The 19,131-nt window shown below is 43.7% G+C and overlaps 1 protein-coding gene across 1 annotated transcript in view; it reads left to right on the top strand.

Annotated features, from left to right (window-relative positions):
• TENM4 (teneurin transmembrane protein 4) overlaps window positions 1-19,131 on the top strand; it is a 2,219,108-nt gene that overhangs the window by 833,015 nt on the left and 1,366,962 nt on the right. The gene's annotated exons all lie outside the window — the stretch shown is intronic.

Here is a 19,131-nt window from a genome sequence, read left to right as displayed (position 1 = left end):
AGGGCTGAGAATCTGTCCCATATATTGTAAAAATGAATTTTCAAAGTGGACTGTTCTCTCCAGGAGAGGGGGGGAGCAGCCGCCCTTAGTGGAAGAGTTCAAGTATCTAGGGGTCTTGTTCACGAATGATGGTAAGTGGGATCCGTGGTGGTGAAGCGGGAGCTGAGTTCTCAGACGAAGTTCTCGGTTTATATCCCCATCTTCACCTATTGTCGCGAACGTTGGGTAATGACCGAAAGGATGAGATTGCAAGTAAGTAAGAGTGGCAATACCATGACCCCCTAAAATAACCTTGTGACCCTCCTGCAACTCTCTTTTGGGTCAGAACCCCGAATTTGACAAACGCTGGTCTCCCCGCGTGAAATATGAATAGTACAGGGTAAAAGCACACAAAAGACCAGCTTTCACAGTTCGTGATGTGTTTTTCATGGCTGTGAATTTGGTAGGGCCCTAGCTCTTACCAAACAAATGGGCATTTGATTGCTCCCTCATTTAAGCCTGAATGAAAAGCAGATATCACACCCACCCTCTGCAGTGAGGTTTGTGACTGCCTCTAGTTTAAAGCAATACTCCCTGGGAGCCACCCAATCTTCAGCATAAAAATAGCATCAGACTGTCACAACAGTTCATAGACTAAAAGAGGGGAAAGCTGAAAAAGACTGATCATGAGGTTATCGAGTACATTTCCCAGGCCGTGTCTGATTCTTCTTTGGAGCGGGATATTTCTTAGGCTATGTCTACACTGGCAATTGAACGACAAAACTGTTGTTGTTCAGAGGTGTTTAAAAAACAACAACCCTGAAAGTCAAACCCCGTTCGTTGGGGGTGGAAGTATTTTGTCAGCAAAAAAGCTGACAAACAGCAGCTACACTGCCCGACTTTTAGCAACATGGCTGTGTCGACATGGCTGTGTCGCTAAAAGCTGCGTAGTGTACACATGGTCTATGTGTTTAATTTAGAATGGGTTAAAAGGTCTCAAGTGATGGGGCTCCAATCACTTCCTTTTGGCCACCATTCCATTGCTCAGTACTGCTTATTCTCAGGAATTTGTTGTGGTCGTTTCTTTGTGCAGTTTTCCATTCCTGTTTTCATCCCATATTTCCCAGTTATATCTCTGTGCAGCCTCCAAAACAATGTCTGCACAATCCCTGGTGCAGCATTTAAACCCTTTACAAGTTTGTAGATGGTTCTATCTCCCCATGCCAAAGCATTTAAGCACCTGCTGAAGTCCATCCCTATTCACCAAAATAAAGTTAAGCATGTGTTTAAGTGATTTAGGGCCTTAGTCACCTTTTTACTGGGCCATATATAGTTAGCTCGTCATATCTTTCCTCCAATAGCACTCTGGCAATTTTTGTTTCTCTTATCTGAATGCCTTGCAGTGGACCAATGTTTTTTCTGGCAATGTGGTGCCCTTTAAATCAATGCAATATTCCAGGTAGGATGCACCCAAATTTCCTGCTTAATTGTTAATTATCTCCTTTATTACATTTTAGATATGCTTAAAAAATCTGTAGTAATTTACACTTCTTTGCAATTAGATGCAGGAGTTAGAATATCTTTTATATGACACTGACATTTTTCTTTAGGGAATGAGAAATATTTTACACCCACTGGTTTCCAATATGTATCAGCATCCCCTATGTTTCCTTGAGGGTCTTTCTGCCTAGACTTCTCATCATCATAGCTATTTCACCTTTATCATTGTGGCAACTATTACATTTGGTTGGTCAAGGAACACTGCATGATTTGCTTCCTTTCCTTCCATCTCTTTAAGTATCTGTATGATATGTCTGATGGATTATTTCAAAATGACCTTGTTAAATGTGAACGTATAAAGCAAGACATATTTATTGTGTGTGGCTTTGACCAGTCAGTCCTTTCATAGAATGGATTGTGTGTCAGAGAATGCACAGCACAAACTCAAACTGCCAAGGATTTTAATCCAGAAAAAAATCTGAATTTAAAAGGAGTGAACAACTCTTGTCAATGACATCCTTGGGCTTTGGCTACAGTTCTTTGAGCCATTGCTAAAAGAAAGAGTTGGAAAAAGAGAATGGGCTAAATCCTCATCCCTAATGTAAGTGCCCATTAAATTTGCAGCATTCAATCAGGGGTGAATTTGGCCCATGTACTTAGAGAAGCCTAAGGGCTGCTCTAACAGATGCCTGCTGCCCAGACACTCTTTATTTTGGCATCTGGGGATTGCCAAAGCATAAGGACAATGTAGTCATCACCTCTGTGCCAGTGAGTGAGAGAGGAACTTCTTCAGTGGTTCTATACCACTCAAGGATTCTCCAGTGCGGAGGGGAATCTCTAAGGGTACCGCTACACAGCAATTGAACACCTGCAGCTGGCGCTGGTCAGCTGACTTGGGCTTGCAAGGCTCGAGCTGCGGGGCTGTAGACATTGCTGGGTAGACATTCGGCTTCACACAGAAGCCCGAGCTGTGGGACCCTGCAAGGGGGGAGGGTTGCAGAGCCTGGGATCCAGCCTAAATGTTTCCAAAGCAATTTTTAGCCCCACAGCCTGAGCCCTGTGAGCCTGAGTCAGCCGACCAGGGCCAGCTGAGGCTATGCCTGGGTCTTCTATTGAAGTGCTGATGTACCCTAAAGGGGCAGCTAAGGCCGCTTTAGAACACCAGAGGAGACGAAGCTGCCAGAGACCTGGCTCCAGCCTTGCATTATGAGATGGCTCCCAGTCACAAAATTAGCGTCCACATTTAGAACATGCTGAGTTGTGGAGGGCTTTGGTTTGGCCCATTATGAAGCTGGGAAACATTTCAGATTCAGATGTAGATTGCCAAACCCGATCCCCAAGCTTTGAAGGGATGGGAACGCCATCTGGTCCACCCCTTATTTTTTATTCTTACCATTGTTCAATTTGCCATAATAGCATCAGATGGCTTCATCCTTAGCCCCATTTTCCTTTTGTCTCCAGCTCTCCTTTTCATTTTATTTTTGGCCTGTCTATTAATTTCCTTGAGTCCTCCGCAGGTTAAGGGTTGCTGAGCACTTCTGGAATCATTTTTTTTAAAAGTGATTTTTTTTCCTCGTTATAAAACAAACAACATTATTTTCCACCCTCAAGCAGAAGAGGGAGGGTTATAGTAACAGAACTTGGAACATTAAGCAATAAGACAAGAGCTCCAAAGCTGAGCAGAAAGGGAAGTTGTGAGAGGATTAACAGACACTTGAGACAGAAACAAAGCAGAGCACTGAAAAGAAATGTACACACATTAATAATACAGAGGGTAGCAAGGTTAAGACACCAGTCTGAGGTGAAATTCTGCGTTTCAGACAAATTTTTTTCCTAAAAATAATAAGAGTAAGACACCAAAAATAATTCACTGCCCTTTGTCAGACATTCCATTGTGCTTTCTTTAAAAAAAAATATTATTGATTCATGTCACGGTCATAAAATTTCCAAAACGATGGATGCTTTGGCGTTATAATTACAGTGAGAGGGCTAGGGCAGGGGCACTGTACGTGGAAAGCAAACTTGCATTTTTCTCTCGTTTGTCTCCAATCCCTTGAGCCAAAGGTTGGGTTTAAATCAAGTTAATACAGAAATTAAAATGAAGGGATTTGTTAGGATGGAGAAAACCTGGGTTCCTTAAGGATGGTCTCACTAATGTCCTTATTGTCTGCAAGAATGCTCAAGAATGCTCTGATCTGGTAGAAAATAAGGCCGAATGTACATACAGTTTTTGTACTGATTTAACTGTTTTCACTGAAGTAATTAAATCATACAACCCCTGGTGTGGAGACAGTTATATTGGTATAGATATGTCTTACATCAGTATAACTATCCCTGTAAATTTAGCAGAATAAACTTTACAAATGCAAGGCATCTTTCTAGAATAACTGCATCCATTCTAGTGGTTATACTTTTTTAACTATACCAGCTTATATCTGATATATAGCTGTATAAATATTGTGTTTAGACAAGTCCTAATTCATTTTAGCCAACACATCAGATGCATACATGGAGGTATATTCCTTTCCTGTCTCTCTCTCATTCTTTATAACTTTTTGTTTTATAAAGGTTTGGGGGCAAATATTGTAAAAGAGAAAGTGATCAGTATACATCTCTAGCATATCATTGAGGATCCAGTCCTGCAATCACTTATGCACATGAGAAATTTCAGTTTTCTGAATAGTTCCACTGATCATGCATTTTAATTCAGCAGGTCCAGCTACTTGCATCAAGAGTTTTAAAAGAGCTGGCTGAGGAGCTCATTGGACCATTAGTGTTGATTCTCAGTAAGTCTTGGAGCACTGGGGAAGTTTCAGAAGACTGTAAGAAAGCTAACATTATGCCAATTTTTAAAATGGGCAGATAGGATGAGGGGGCTAATTATAGACCTGTCAGCCCAACATTGATCCCAGGCAAAATAATGGAGCAGCTGATACAGACTCAATTAATAAAGAACTAAAGGAGGGTAATGTAATTAATGTAAATCAACATGGGTTTATGGAAAATAGATCATGTCAAACTAATTTCTTATCTTTCTTGATGAGATTATAAGTTTGATTGATAAAGATAATAGTGTTGATATAATACATTTAGGCTTGTGTAAGGCATTTAAGTTGGTACCACATGACATTTGATTAAAAAAACTAGAATGATACAAAATTAACATGGCACATATTAAACTGATTAAATACCTGACAAACTGATATGTTTCAAAATGTAACTGTACATTTGAAAACTCATGGCGATCAGGGGAAGTCCCGGACGACTGAGAAAAGGCTAATGTAGTTCCCATCTTTAAAAAAGGGAAGGAGGAGGATCCTGGGAACTACAGGCCAGTCCGCCTCACCTCAGTCCCTGGAAAAATCATGGAGCAGGTCCTCAAGGAATCAATTCTGAAGCACTTAGAGGAGAGGAAAGTGATCAGGAACAGTCAGCATGGATTCACCAAGGGCAAGTCATGCCTGACTAATCTAATTGCCTTCTATGACGAGATAACTGGCTCTGTGGATGAGGGGAAAGCAGTGGACGTGTTGTTCCTTGACTTTAGCAAAGCTTTTGACACTGTCTCCCACAGTATTCTTGCCAGCAAGTTAAAGAAGTATGGGCTGGATGAATGGACTATAAGGTGGATAGAAAGCTGGCTAGGTTGTCAGGCTCAACGGGTAGCGATCAATGGCTCCATGTCTAGTTGGCAGCCGGTATCAAGTGGAGTGCCCCAAAGGTTGGTCCTCGGCCCGGTTTTGTTCAATATCTTCATTAATGATCTGGAGGATGGTGTGGATTGCACCCTCAGCAAGTTTGCAGATGACACTAAACTGGGAGGAGAGGTAAATACGCTGGAGGGTAAGGATAGGATACAGAGGGCCCTAGACAAATTAGAGGATTGGGCCAAAAGAAATCTGATGAGGTTCAACAAGGACAAATGCAGAGTCCTGCACTTAGGATGGAAGAATCCAATGCACCGCTACAGACTAGGGACTGAATGGCTAGGCAGCAGTTCTGCAGAAAAGGACCTAGGGGTTGCAGTGGACGAGAAGCTGGATATGAGTCAACAGTGTGCCCTTGTTGCCAAGAAGGCCAATGGCATTTTGGGATGTATAAATAGAGGCATTGCCAGCAGATCGAGGGACGTGATCGTTCCCCTCTATTTGACATTGGTGAGGCCTCATCTGGAGTACTGTGTCCAGTTTTGGTAGTGTCCACACTACAAGAAGGATGTGGAAAAATTGGAACGAGTCCAGTGGAGGGCAACAAAAATGATTAGGGGACTGGAACACATGACTTATGAGGAGAGGCTGAGGGAACTGGGATTGTTTAGTTTGCGGAAGAGAAGAATGAGGGGGGATTTGATAGCTGCTTTCAACTACCTGAAAGGGGGTTCCAAAGAGGATGGATCTAGACTGTTCTCAGTGGTAGCAGATGACAGAACAAGGAGTAATGGTCTCAAGTTGCAGTGGGGGAGGTTTAGGTTGGATATTAGGAAGAACTTTTTCACTAGGAGAGTGGTGAAACACTGGAATGCGTTACCTAGGGAGGTGGTGGAATCTCCTTCCTTAGAAGATTTTAAGGTCAGGCTTGACAAAGCCCTGGCTGGGATGATTTAATTGGGGATTGGTCCTGCTTTGAGCAGGGGGTTGGACTAGATGACCTCCTGAGGTCCCTTCCAATCCTGATAGTCTATGATTCTATGGGGAATTGCCATTGAGTAGGTATGTTTTCAGTGAGGTCCCAAAGGGATTGATTCTTGACCTTACACTATTTAATATTTTCATCAACGACCTGGAAGAAAACATAAAATCCTGACTGATAAAATTTGAAGATGACACAAATATTGGGGGAGTGGTAAATAATGAAGAGCACAGGTCACTGATTCAGTGTGATCTGGATCGCTTAGTAAAATGGGCACAAGCAAACAATATGTGTTTTAATACGGTTAAATGTGAATGTATACCTCTATGAACAAAGAATATAAGTCATACTTACAGGATGTGAGACTCTATCCTGGGAAGCAGTGACTCTGAAAAAGATTTGGGAGTTGTGGTGGATAGTCAGCTGAACATGTACTCCCAGTGTGATGCTGTTGCCAAAAGATCTAATGCGAACCTTGGATGCATAAATGGATGGATCTTGAGTACTAGAGCATTTATTTTACCTCTTATTTAGTACTTGTGTGACTGCTGCTGGAATACTCTGTCTGGCTCTGGTGTCCACAATTTGAGAAGGATGTTAATAAATGGGAAAAGGTTCAGAGAAGAGCCATGAGAATGATTAAAGGAATGGAAAATGTGTCTTATAGTGATAGACTCAAAGAGCTCAATCTATTTAGTTTAAGAAAGAGAAGGTTAAGGGGTAAGTTAATTAACTTAATTACAGGCGATAAGTACCTACATGGGGAGCAGCTCCCATAAGCCAAGAACAGCGAACAGCAGCCACTGGGAGCCGCGGGCAGCTGTGCCTGTGGACAGTCAATGTAAAGAAACTGTCTCGCAGCCTGCCAGCAGATTACCCTGACGGGCCACAGGTTGCCCATCACATGCAAGCCTGGGACCGAGCATCAGGCTGTTTCTCCTTCTGGATCCCTGGGCTCTGGGGAGAGGGGGATGGTTGTCTGGGCAAGGCTGGGCTCTGAGAGGGAGAGGGGGTGGGTGTCTGGGCTCTGAGGGAAGGGGGTGTGGGTATCTGAGCTGGGGGGCATGACTGGCCTCAGGGGGGGAAGGGGTGTGGGTATCTGTGTTGGGGGGGCCTGTGACTGGGCTCTGGAGGGGCGGGGGTTTGGATGCATTGGCTGGGGGGGCCACAACTGAGGTCTCGGGAGTAGGAGTTGTGGGTGTCTGCCCCCCCCCCAGCTGCACTCTGGGGGTGATGAAAGGGAGCAGAGAAACAGGAACTGGGTTGTCATAGGGGTTTCTTTAACTCTCTACTCCTGGGGGAATTTGTGTGTGTGTCTGTATTGTAACAGACATACTTACTGACCGGTGTTTTGAAATAAATTACCAAAATAATTGAAATTGGTGTGATTATGTAGTGTTATTTGCAGAATTTTAAAATATTGTGTGCAGATTTTTTTTTTTGGTGCAGAATTTTTATATTTTTGGTGCAGAATTGAAAGAGGCTAGTGTGGAGAAGCTGAGCGAGGACCATAGTTGGTGTGGATTATAAGTGCAGGCAGAAGGAGGGCAATAGGACTCCTGCATTAAGAGGAACAGGGTTGGACTTGACGGATGAAGAAAAAGTTTGATTTGCTAATCTTAGTTTAATGTACTCTGGATGGCGAGTGAGATCTTACGATGGCCCACAGAGAGCTGAGGGCAGTGCACCAGTAGGACCATGTTGGGCCACAATGAGGGGCCCTGAGATGGCCTGTCCGGTACATATAGATTGGTTATCCTACCAGTTATATGTGAGTAACTTCAATGAGAGTTGTGTGTGAGTAAGTGACTGCAACAATCAGGCCCTATACGTTGAAAGAATATCTTGAAATGTTGATTCCTACTTTAATTAACTTACCACAGTGGGGATGAAATCTGAAGATTTTTTTCCCCATCCTGCCCATTCATAAACATTTTCTATCTGGTTTAAAAGTCTGAGCTCCTGTGATGGGTTTTGTAATTTAAGTTCATGTTCTTCAACTCTCAATTCATTAGTGTTTAGACAGTGTGGAATATTTATTGAGGTGGTGAATACAGTGTATATTATCAATCAAATGCAGGAGGTGGAGGGGAAAGATTATAATGTAAGGAAGAAACTACTAGATAGTTTAAAGACTAGCTAAAATGGATATGCACTCAGGCTCTTTCAGGCACATCTGCTTTCTCATGAGATATGTAATGCCTTGTTCTGAGACGTTGTACTGATATATGGATCTGTTTAAAGAGACAGTATTCCTAATGAAACACTTGTGTGCTACATTCTTGGAAACGTACCAATCCTGTCTGGGTCCTGGTACATATCCTGTGGGTTTTCGTAACCTCTTAAGCAGATCTTGTGACACTACAGGGGGTTCACCCAGTAAGGGGCTGTGTCGCTGCCTGCCTAGGGTTGCCAGATGTCTGGTTTTCGACCGGAACACCCGGTCGAAAAGGGACCCTGGCAACTCCGGTCAGCACCGCCGACCCGGCCATTAAAAGTCCAGTCAGCAGTGCTGCAGGGCTAAGGCAAACTAGTCCCTATCTGTCCTGGCACTGCACTGCGCCCCAGAATTGGCCAGCAGGTCTGGCTCCTGGGGGGAGGGGGGGCCTTGGGGTGCCTTGTGCCGCCCTGACCCCGAGCACCGAGCATTCTCCTTGGCCAGGAACCGCGGCCAATGGGAGCTGTGGGGACACTGCCTGGGGGCGAGAGCAGCGCGTGGAGCCTCTTGGCCCCCCCACCTAGGAGCCGGTCCTCCTGGCTTCTGGGGCGCAGCGCAAAGCCAGCACAGGCAGGGAGCCTGCCTTAGTCCCGCTGCACCACTGACCGGGAGCCACCCAAGGTAAGCCCGTGCCTCAACCACATGCCCCAACCCCTTGCCCCAGCCCTGAGCCCCCTGCTGTACCCCAAACCCCTCATCCCGGCCCCACCCAGAGCCTGCACCCCCAGCCAGAGCCCTCACCCCCTCCTGTACCCCAACCCTCTGCCCCTGCCCCAGCCTGGAGCCCCCTCCTGTACCCTTGAACACCTCATTTCTGGCCCCACCCCAGAGCCCGCACCCCCAGTTAGGCCCCTCACCCCTTCCCGCACCCCAGTGAAAGTGAGGGTGAGGGAGAGTGAGCCACTGAGGGAGGTCGAATGTAGTGAGCAGGGCTGGGGCCTCAGGGAAGGGGGGAAGGGGCGGCGCCTAGGGCAAGGGATGGGGCTAGGTTGTTCAGTTTTGTGCAATTAGAAAGTTGGCAATCCTATGCCTGACTCAGAGCTAGGGTGACCAGATGTCCTGATTTTATAGGGACAATCCTGATATTCAGAGCTTTGTCTTCTATAGGTGCCTATTACCATCCACCTCCTGTTCTGATTTTTCACACTTGCTATTTGATCACCCTCCGCAGAGTCCTGACACCAGCAGCCTGTTCACAGTGTAACAGCCTCACCCTGGCTTCCACCAGCCTGGTTACTCCTTGCAAAGTGACACCAACAGCCTCTCCAGTCCAAAGTCTCCCCCCAGATCATCTCCCCTGCAGTGTCCAGTCCCTCTCACTGGACCCTCACAGAAGTTACCAAGTTCACTGCCTCCAAAGAGCAAGAGAACATACACTAGCCTGCTAGCTTGGCTGGGGATTTTACCCTTCAGTTTAATACACAGCCTTGATATGCTATGGGGCAGGCAGTAGCACAACCCCGTGTGGGTCTGGGTAAACCCCAAAGCAACACAGATAGATTCCAGGCCTGTCTGGAACTCCACAGACGTAGCAGAGGCTCTGGAAAGTAGCAGGGTCATCTGGCAGGTTGAACATGAGAGTGGGAGTGTGTTTATTTTAATTTGGACACTGAGTTTCCGTGCCAACTTAGGCAGGTCACTAAGAATGGGAGTTTTTAAAAGTGATCGGTGGAGGCCTAGTTCTGCTCCCAGTAAAATCAAAGGAAGCAAAATTAGGCCAATGCTGAGTGCATCTGAAAGTGTCATCTGTGCTTTAATTTCCCATCCAGTAAGATCAGAGAGGTGGGATGATTTCCAGATGGAGTTCTTCAAGCTCCCTCCTTTTGAAGGAAAGTGTGTGGGGGGGGGGAGGGGGGGGAAGATACAGAAAATATAACTCCTCCCTTCAGACAAAGGAACAGGTAGTGTCAGGCCTTATCGAGAGCAAGAACAGCGTTTTCCAAGATCCCGTTGTACTTTGGGAGGCAAGGGAGTGTGAGACTGTGTACTATTTCTGTAAAACAATAGCAAGAAACTAGGCAGGACAGGGCCAGGGAAGGTGTTAGGCAGAAATGCCACATAGATGTTAGAGAAATCATGTTGTTTTTCCTTATTTTAATAAAGCCTCTTGTTCAGAGTTAGAAGAAATCAGCTCCTGTAAGTGTTTATCATAATTACATGACAGGCATCACTGAGGTATTCATTTCTAGCCCCATTTATTGAGGGTGAAAAGGAGGACAGGAGTGTCAGGTACCTTGGCTCAGACATGAGCACTCATTATCACTGACGTCTCATATCTATGTAACAATGCACCTGGTTGTGAATGAACCAGGAAACTCTGGACTTTAAAACAAGCATCTACTGATTGAACGTCCAATCTGTTGAGGGCAACAAAGAGCCATACTGTCTTAGTGTGATAATAGCAGCAAGTGTGGGGGGTGGGGGAGGGACAAATAAATATTTAAGTTGCCTGGCCCCCCATAGTTGGCTAATAACTCCAGATGACCACCATGATACTTCATGAACCATAATAACACTGTATATATTTCAAGGCTGTATGTCAGTTTTTATTATTTGTTCAGAACCAACAATGTGTGCAGTGTGCCAACACATATATACGGGCCTGCTTCTGCATTGCATTGCACCTTGTGGAATTCATGGCATCCGTGCAAGTGGGTGAAAAATACTGCCATTCTGATTTGGACATTTTATGCCCACTTTGCACTGGCATACATTATGGCATAAGGATCAAACCTACTGGGATGTGCGCAATGCCATTTTCTATTATATTAAATTATACTAATAATTCTATATGACAAATGTATCAAATATCACTTCCTACCCAAAATGATAACAGAACATCTCTGGTGGTTAAAATGGCTTCATTTTTTGTTTTTGAAATCGGTTTGTCGAGTCCTGAATCCATTTCTCATTAGCTGTAGTTAATAGCAGCCTTAAAAATGGCTGGTGCTCTTGAGTATTCGCCTGAAGTCTTTCAGCATGTTCAGAAAAGAAAAGTAATTTCAATCAGCAGAATGGCCATTTTGATTCCCTGAAAGATTTTAAATCGTCTACAACAGAGTTTTGCACTTTCAGGAACATCACTTTTGTCCATTATATGCACTGAAATTAATATTTGCTGAAAGCAAATAAGAGTAAAATTAAATATTTTCTAATACAAATTATAATTGAGCGCTTGTCTGATAAGATGGTTTTGTTTAAACAAAGTGCACTCATGTTACACCACATTTCTGATTCTCCAGTTCTGTCATTTTCAGGCTGCATTTGTTTTCCACGCCATCATAATTAGCGGCAGGTATTCAGTTCAGGCTGCCAGAAGATGGCTTAGAGGTGTAATCATTAGATGTAAAAGACATACTGGCCTAAATGAATCCAAGGGAGCCAAAGCTGATGGAAATTTTACTGTTGTTCCTTTGTTGAGTGGAAGTGGATTTTAGGACTGTGTGGAAGGACTGGCCAAAACAGCACACTCCCTTTCCACTTGCAGCACCCCCAGCTAAGACACTAGCTAAATCACTTTGATAAAAGCAAGGTGACAGAGACCAGGGTTAGTCCCTGTAACGAGGCTGGTTCTGGTGGGACCCAACTGAGAGTGCCAATTCAGGACAAATTGCTTAGAGCAGGGCAGTTACAGCCCAAGACTGGGGATTCTGTGCATACCAAGGCAAACAGAGAAGACTTTGGTCTCACCCCACTGGCTAACCACAAGTCACACAAGCAATTCCCTTAGACACTCCAGTTTCCCAGTATCCCCACCAGTGCCACTCATTATGGGGACAAATGGTTATGAAAACCAACACCCCAGTAAAAGAAAAAAGGTTCTCTCGATCCCAAAGGACCAAGCCCCAGACCCAGGTCAATATACAAATCAGATCTTACCCACAAATCACACTGTTGCCAATCCTTTAGAACCTAAAGGTGTATTCATAAAAGGAAAAAGATATCGATGAGAGCTAGAATTGGTTAAATGGAATCAATTACATACAGTAATGGCAAAGTTCTTCATTCAGGCTTGCAGCAGTGATAGAATAAACTACAGGTTCAAATCAAGTCTCTGGAGTACATCCACAGCTGGGATGGGTCATCAGTCCTTTGTTCAAGGCTTCAGTGTAGCAAAGTTCCTCCAGAGGTAAGAAGCAGGACTGAAGACCAGATGGAGGAGCTGCAGCAGCTTTTTATATTCTCTTGCCATGTGGTCTCTGCTTTCTTTGTCCCAAGGACAAGCTGTCCATCACATGGCCTGGAAAAACCTCAGAGTTCTGTCCATAGGCAGTTCCCTGCATAGCTTGCTGAGTCCCAAGGTGTGTCTGCCTTCTCTCAATGGGTCAGTTGTATAGCTGATGGTCCTTAATGGGCCATCAAGCAGGCTAGGCAGAGCTGACACCAACTTGTCTGGGGTGTCACCCAAAAGCATAGCATAAGTTTGGAATACAGACAGTATAGAGCCAAGACATATCTTTAAATACAGAAATTATACATGCAAACAGATAGCATAACCCTAACCAGCAAACCATAACCTAGTCTTAGACACCCTATTTGGCCCCCTTTATACAAGATTTGGTGCCACTACAGGAATTTGGTTGCAACAATGTTCTATACGGTCCCAGTTCAAGCCCATAACGTCACAGTCCCCCATCACCAACACCAGGTACAGCCCCAGCCCATCAGAACTGTGGAGATTAGGCACCGCAGGAAGTTAAGCAGCCCAGGTTGACAGCACCCTGTAGTCCTTTGATTGGTGACCCATGCTCACTGTTTAACCCTGTAGGGTGCCCTAGGACATTGTCTGGGCAACCACACAGACTTTGGGCCTGCTGTGACTCCTGACCTCCCCTCGCTTTTTAATCTCCAGTCCCCAAGCCCAGCCTGACTCTGACCCCGACTCTTGCCTCCTGATTCCAGCCTGGTACTACCTATGATCTCCAACCCAGGCCTGACTCTGACCCTGACTCTTGCTTATCAATCTGGTTCTACTCACGACTCCAATCTCTGCTCACCGACTACTGCCATGTGGCCGTCCTTGACCTGTGGACACCAGCTCAGCCAGGAGAGCTGGATCAGATGCCTATGCTCTGGTCTCTTACAAAAACTTTTGTCCTCAACTTGGATTAGCTCACCTATGTTAGCGAAATTGGGTTAAAATAGCAGTGAAAACGCAGCATTTTGGCTTTTAACTTGGATTTGCAGCTTGAGTTCAACTCCAGGGCCTCCTATAGTCATTAACTCCAGGTGCTTACCTGAGTTAAAAGCCAAGTTCCTATGTCATCACTATAATTTAGACAATTTAGCTAACCTGAGTTAAGATCATACCATTGTTGCAGTGTAGACACATCCAGAGTGACACACTGTTCTTCATGATGGGCTCTCTCTCTTTTTCTTTTTATCACATTATTCCTTTCTCTTGCTGGCGTGCTAAACTTCTCACTAGGGGAATCCCTTACCCCAAAGTCACTGGCCTTTGGCTGCGTGGAGCTCGTGTTCCCAATACTAAGCATAGACTAATACAGTTTTTTGTATACAGGAGATACATAGAGAACATGAAACAATGGGTGTTACCATACACACTTAAGGTGAGCTAGTACCAGCAGGAGAGTGGGGGGGGGGGGAAAACCTTTTGTAGTGATAATCAAGGTGGGCAATTTCCAGCAGTTGACAAGAATGTCTTGCCCACCTTGATTATCACTACAAAAGGTCGTCCCTCGCCCCCTTCCCCCCCCCCCCCCGTTGGTAATAGCTCACCTTAAGTGATCACTCTCATTACAGTGTGTATGGTAACACCCATTGTTTCATGTTCTCTGTGTATATAAAACTCCCCACTGTATTTTCCACTGAATGCATCCGATGAAGTGAGCTGTAGCTCACGAAAGCTTATGCTCAAATACATTTGTTAGTCTCTAAGGTGCCACAAGTACTCCTTTTCTTTTAACTGTGGTTTGTAACCTATCATTTAAATCAGCTTCTATACCAAATGACTGGAGGATAGCTAATGTGACACCAATTTTTTTAAAAGGGCTCCAGAGGTGATCCTGGCAATTACAGGCCAGTAAGCCTGACCAGTACTTGCCTGATCCTAGCAAATTGGTTGAAATTATAATAAAGAACATAATTTGTTGAGGAAGAGTCAACATGGTTTTTGTAAAGGGAAATCATTTCTTACCAATCTACTAGAATTCTTTGAGGGGGTCAATAAGCATGTGGACAAGGGGGATCCAGTGGATATAGTGTACTAAGATTTTCAGAAAGCCTTTGACAGGGTCCCTCACAAAAGTCTCTTAAGCAAAGTACGCTTTCATGGGATAAGAGGGAAGGTCTTTTCATGGATTGGTAACTGGTTAAAAGACAGGAAACAAAGGGTAGGAATCAACGGTCAGTTTTCAGAATGGAGAGGGGTGAATAGTGGTGTCCCCCAAGGGTCTGTTCTGGGACAAGTCCTATTCAACATATTCATAAATGATCTCGAAAAAGGGGTAAACAGTGAGGTGGCAAAATTTGCAGATGATACAAACTACTCAAGATAATTAAGTCCAATCAGACTGCCAAGAACAACAAAGGGATCTCACAAAACTGGGTGACTGGGCAACAAAATGGCAAGTGAAAATCAGTGTTGATAAATGCAAATTAATGCACATTGGAAAACATAATCCCAGCTATACATATAATATGTTGGGGTCTAAATTAGCTGTTACCACACAAGAGAGTCATTGTGGATAGTTCTCTGAAAACATCCACTCAATGTGCAGTGGCAGTCAAACAAGTGAACAGAAAGTTGGGAATCATTAAGAAAGGGATAGATAATAAGATAGAAAATATCATCTCGCCTCTATATAAATCCATGGTATGCCCACATCTTGAATACTGCGTGCAGATGTGGTCACCCCATCTCAAAAAAGATATATTGGACTTGGAAAAGGTTCAGAAAAGGGCAACAAAAATGATTAGGGGTATGGAATAGTATGAGGAGAGATTAATAAGATCAGGACTTTTCAGCTTGGAAAAGATATGACTAAGGGGGGATATGATAGAGGTCTATAAAATCACGACGGGTGTGGAGAGAGTAAATAAGGAAGTGTTATTTACTCCTTCTCATAACACAAGAACTAGGGGTCACCAAATGAAATTAATAAGCAGCAGGTTTAAAACAAACAAAAGGAAGCATTTTTTCACACAACGCACATTCAACCTGTGGAACTCCTTGCCAGAGGATGTTATGAAGGCCAAGACTATAACAGGGTTCAAAAAAGAACTAGATAAATTTAGGGAGGATAGTTCCATCAAGTCTATTAAGCAGGATGGTGTCTCTAGCCTCTGTTTGGCAGCAGCTGAGAATGGGCGATAGGGGATAGATCACTTGATGATTACCTGTTCTGTTCATTCCCTCTGAGGCACCTGGCATTGGCCACTGTCAGAAGACAGGATACTGGGCTAAATGGACCTTTGGTATGACCCAGTATGGCCATTCGTATATTCTTTATTTATTCACATGTGACATCTGTCAAATATTTTCAAATACTGAATACACATGTATATAATAGGATTGGTTCTGGAAAGCTTAGTGTAGCCCAGAAAGGACAACATTTGACAAATTTTGTATTCAGCCAAATCAAACAGCTCTAGTTGCAACATCCATACATTGGCAAATAAATAAATAAAGCATCATGAGATTTTTAATGAGTGTTTACATCTCTCTATTAGATAAACTTCATTTCTGCTTGGCTGAACATTTTCAGCTATTACAAGGACAGTGATGATTTTTCCTTTCTTGCTGTTGCAAATTTATGTTTCTTACTGTGCATATTCTCTACATAACATGTAAAATGTCTGCATGATAAGTCATTAATGGTGGTTTTATTCTTTTTAGGAATTGAAATTGATTTTTCATGTTTATTTGCTATTTTTTTTTCATTTCTGCTGCTGTCCTGCTCTCCTGCCACTAATCAACTTCCAAGAGGGTTATAATTAAAGCCAAAATAATTCTGTTAAGTGGAGATTGATACAAGGGGAAAGAAAGCAAAACAAATGACACAGATTCATAGAATTTAAGGAACCGTTATGGTTATCTAGTCTGACCTCCTCCATAATCCAGGCCATAGAATTTCACCCAGTGATTCCCTCTTGAAGAATTCCACAACTGATTCACGTTTCAAGAAAGCACATTAATGACCATTTCCACTGTCAGTCCCACTCTCCAGCATAGTCATCCTAATCAGGAGCTTCACACGTGCTATAAGACTGTCTCATTGTTCCAAGTAATCAAGAATGGAAATTATAGTCCTTAAAAGACAACATCTGTCAAGGTTCCTCCCCCACTCTGAACTCTAGGGTACAGATGTGGGGACCTGCATGAAAACCTCCTAAGCTTATCTTTACCAGCTTAGGTCAAAACTTCCCCAAGGTACAAAATATTCCACCCTTTGTCCTTGGATTGGCCGCTACCACCACCAAACAGATACTGGTTACTGGGGAAGAGCTGTTTGGAAACGTCTTTCCCCCCAAAATAATTCCCAAAACCTTGCACCCCACTTCCTGGACAAGGTTTGGTAAAAAGCCTCACCAATTTGCCTAGGTGACTACAGACCCAGACCCTTGGATCTTAAGAACAATGAACAATCCTCCCAACACTTCCATTCCCCCCTTTCCTGGGAAATGTTGAATAAAAAGCCTCACCAATTTGCATAGGTGACCACAGACCCAAACCCTTGGATCTGAGAACAATGAAAAAGCATTCAGTTTTCTTACAAGAAGACTTTTAATAGAAATAGAAGTAAAGAAATCCCCTCTGTAAAATCAGGATGGTAGATACCTTACAGGGTAATTAGATTCAAAACACAGAGAACCCCTCTAGGCAAAACCTTAAGTTACAAAAAAGATACACAGACAGAAATAGTTATTCTATTCAGCACAATTCTTTTCTCAGCCATTTAAAGAAATCATAATCTAACATGTACCTAGCTAGATTACTTACTAAAAGTTCTAAGACTCCATTCCTGGTCTATCCCCGGCAAAAGCAGCATATAGACAGACAGAGACCCTTTGTTTCTCTCCCTCCTCCCAGCTTTTGAAAGTATCTTGTCTCCTCATTGGTCATTTTGGTCAGGTGCCAGCGAGGTTACCTTTAGCTTCTTAACCCTTTACAGGTGAGAGGAGATTTCCTCTGGCCAGGAGGGATTTTAAAGGGGTTTACCCTTCCCTTTATATTTATGACAACATCAAAACAAATCTCATGTTGTTATTGAGTGAAATGAGCCAAACCCATGCATGATGGCTTCCTCCATGCTGTCCAGTTTCAGCCAATAGCAAGGGCTAGGTTATACAATTACATGGTGTCCTGCACCAGCCCAGAGAATGAATTTGATTCAGTCACAATTCCTCCACTACTTCCCCCTTGCTCTGGGAAGTGAGTTAGTTGTTGTCCTTTTCCTTTGTATGTGGAGTTGTTTTCTCCTCACTGTGTGTCCAGCTGACGACTCTGGCTTGTAAATGACAGGGTGGACCCAGCACTCATCCAACTGCCCTCTTCTCTCTACTCCTCCCCACTCACTTCCTCTCACTGGGGAATAGCAGCCTCTTGACCGTGATCAGAGTCACAATGTGCTGGGGCAGCGGTGCAGTAAGAAGGGTGGGTGGAGGAATTACTCCTCCCTTACTCCCTTGTCTGACCAAGTAAGGACTGTGACAATCTAACCCTAAGGATCAGTCATTGAATTTACAGGGGTAGGGAGGAGAGGGGGGATCTTTTGTCATATCTTTAGGTTCATCTAAATCTTACTCAAGAGCATGAGATTATTTAGTTTATTCTATTTTATTCAATTCCCTCAGTTAAGCTAACACATGGTCATTTTCCTTTATCTTTGATTATAGATCATGGGTTATTTCCTTTGATACTTCCTCTGGCTTCCTTTCTTTTCTCTCCTATTTGATGCTCCACCATTATGCCTTATTTCTCCTTTTCTGATCTGTCTCTGCTAACAATAGTCTCTTTCCTTGCCTGCTTCATTGACTTTGTGCTTCACTGAATGGCAAGACTTCCTGGAATGGAAGAGATGGATACGTATATGGACTTTGCCTGTCATTTTCTTTTCCTCGCTAGCAAGAGGCACTGAGTTTAACGGAAGGTGTGTCCACACTGCAATAACACACCCGCAGCTGGCCTGTGTCAGGCTGACTAAGGCTCACCATGCTCAGGCTGTGGGGTTCTAAACTTGCAGTGTAGACGTTGAGGCTTGGGCTGAAAACTGGCCTCTGGGACCCTGCAAGGGAGCAACTTCAGGGGAATGTATCAGCACTGAGGCAAGATAGGAGTATATGGACCAAGTATTCCTACAGAGTTAGGGCTTACACACACATCGGTGGGTAAACAGTAGGGAGAAGAGTGAATTCGGGTAGAAAAATATAAGAACCTGTGACTGCCATCTAAGAGCTTTATTCTTTAATCAGACCTGAACCTTAACTGGACAGTTCTGAATGTGTTCAACTCTCATTTTGTCAAGCATCCATGCTTTCCAGTTCTGGCCAGGACCAAATTACTAAATCAGAAATCTGGTCTCATGGCATTTCTATTGTAAACAGAAGCAAGAAGAACTGGGGGAAATCTCATGAGAGCATGTCTTCTGTAATCTCTAGCCAAATTTTGCAAGTTCAAGATCCCCTTATATTTTGCAGAATACTCCTCCAACAAGAATAAAGACTTTTGAGGTGTCTGTCAGCTTGAACTTTCTGAGGTTCATTAATCACAACAAAGGAGAAGCACATGTTGAAATTCTGCCTTCCATAATAACCACACAACCCTCATGAAATAAATGAAGTCA

The sequence above is a fragment of the Natator depressus genome, chromosome 1 (genome assembly GCF_965152275.1).
Source record: "Natator depressus isolate rNatDep1 chromosome 1, rNatDep2.hap1, whole genome shotgun sequence".
In the NCBI taxonomy this organism is placed as follows: Eukaryota; Metazoa; Chordata; order Testudines; family Cheloniidae; genus Natator; species Natator depressus.
Note: the sequence above shows the minus strand (reverse complement) of the source record. Positions and strands in the feature narration are given on the sequence as shown.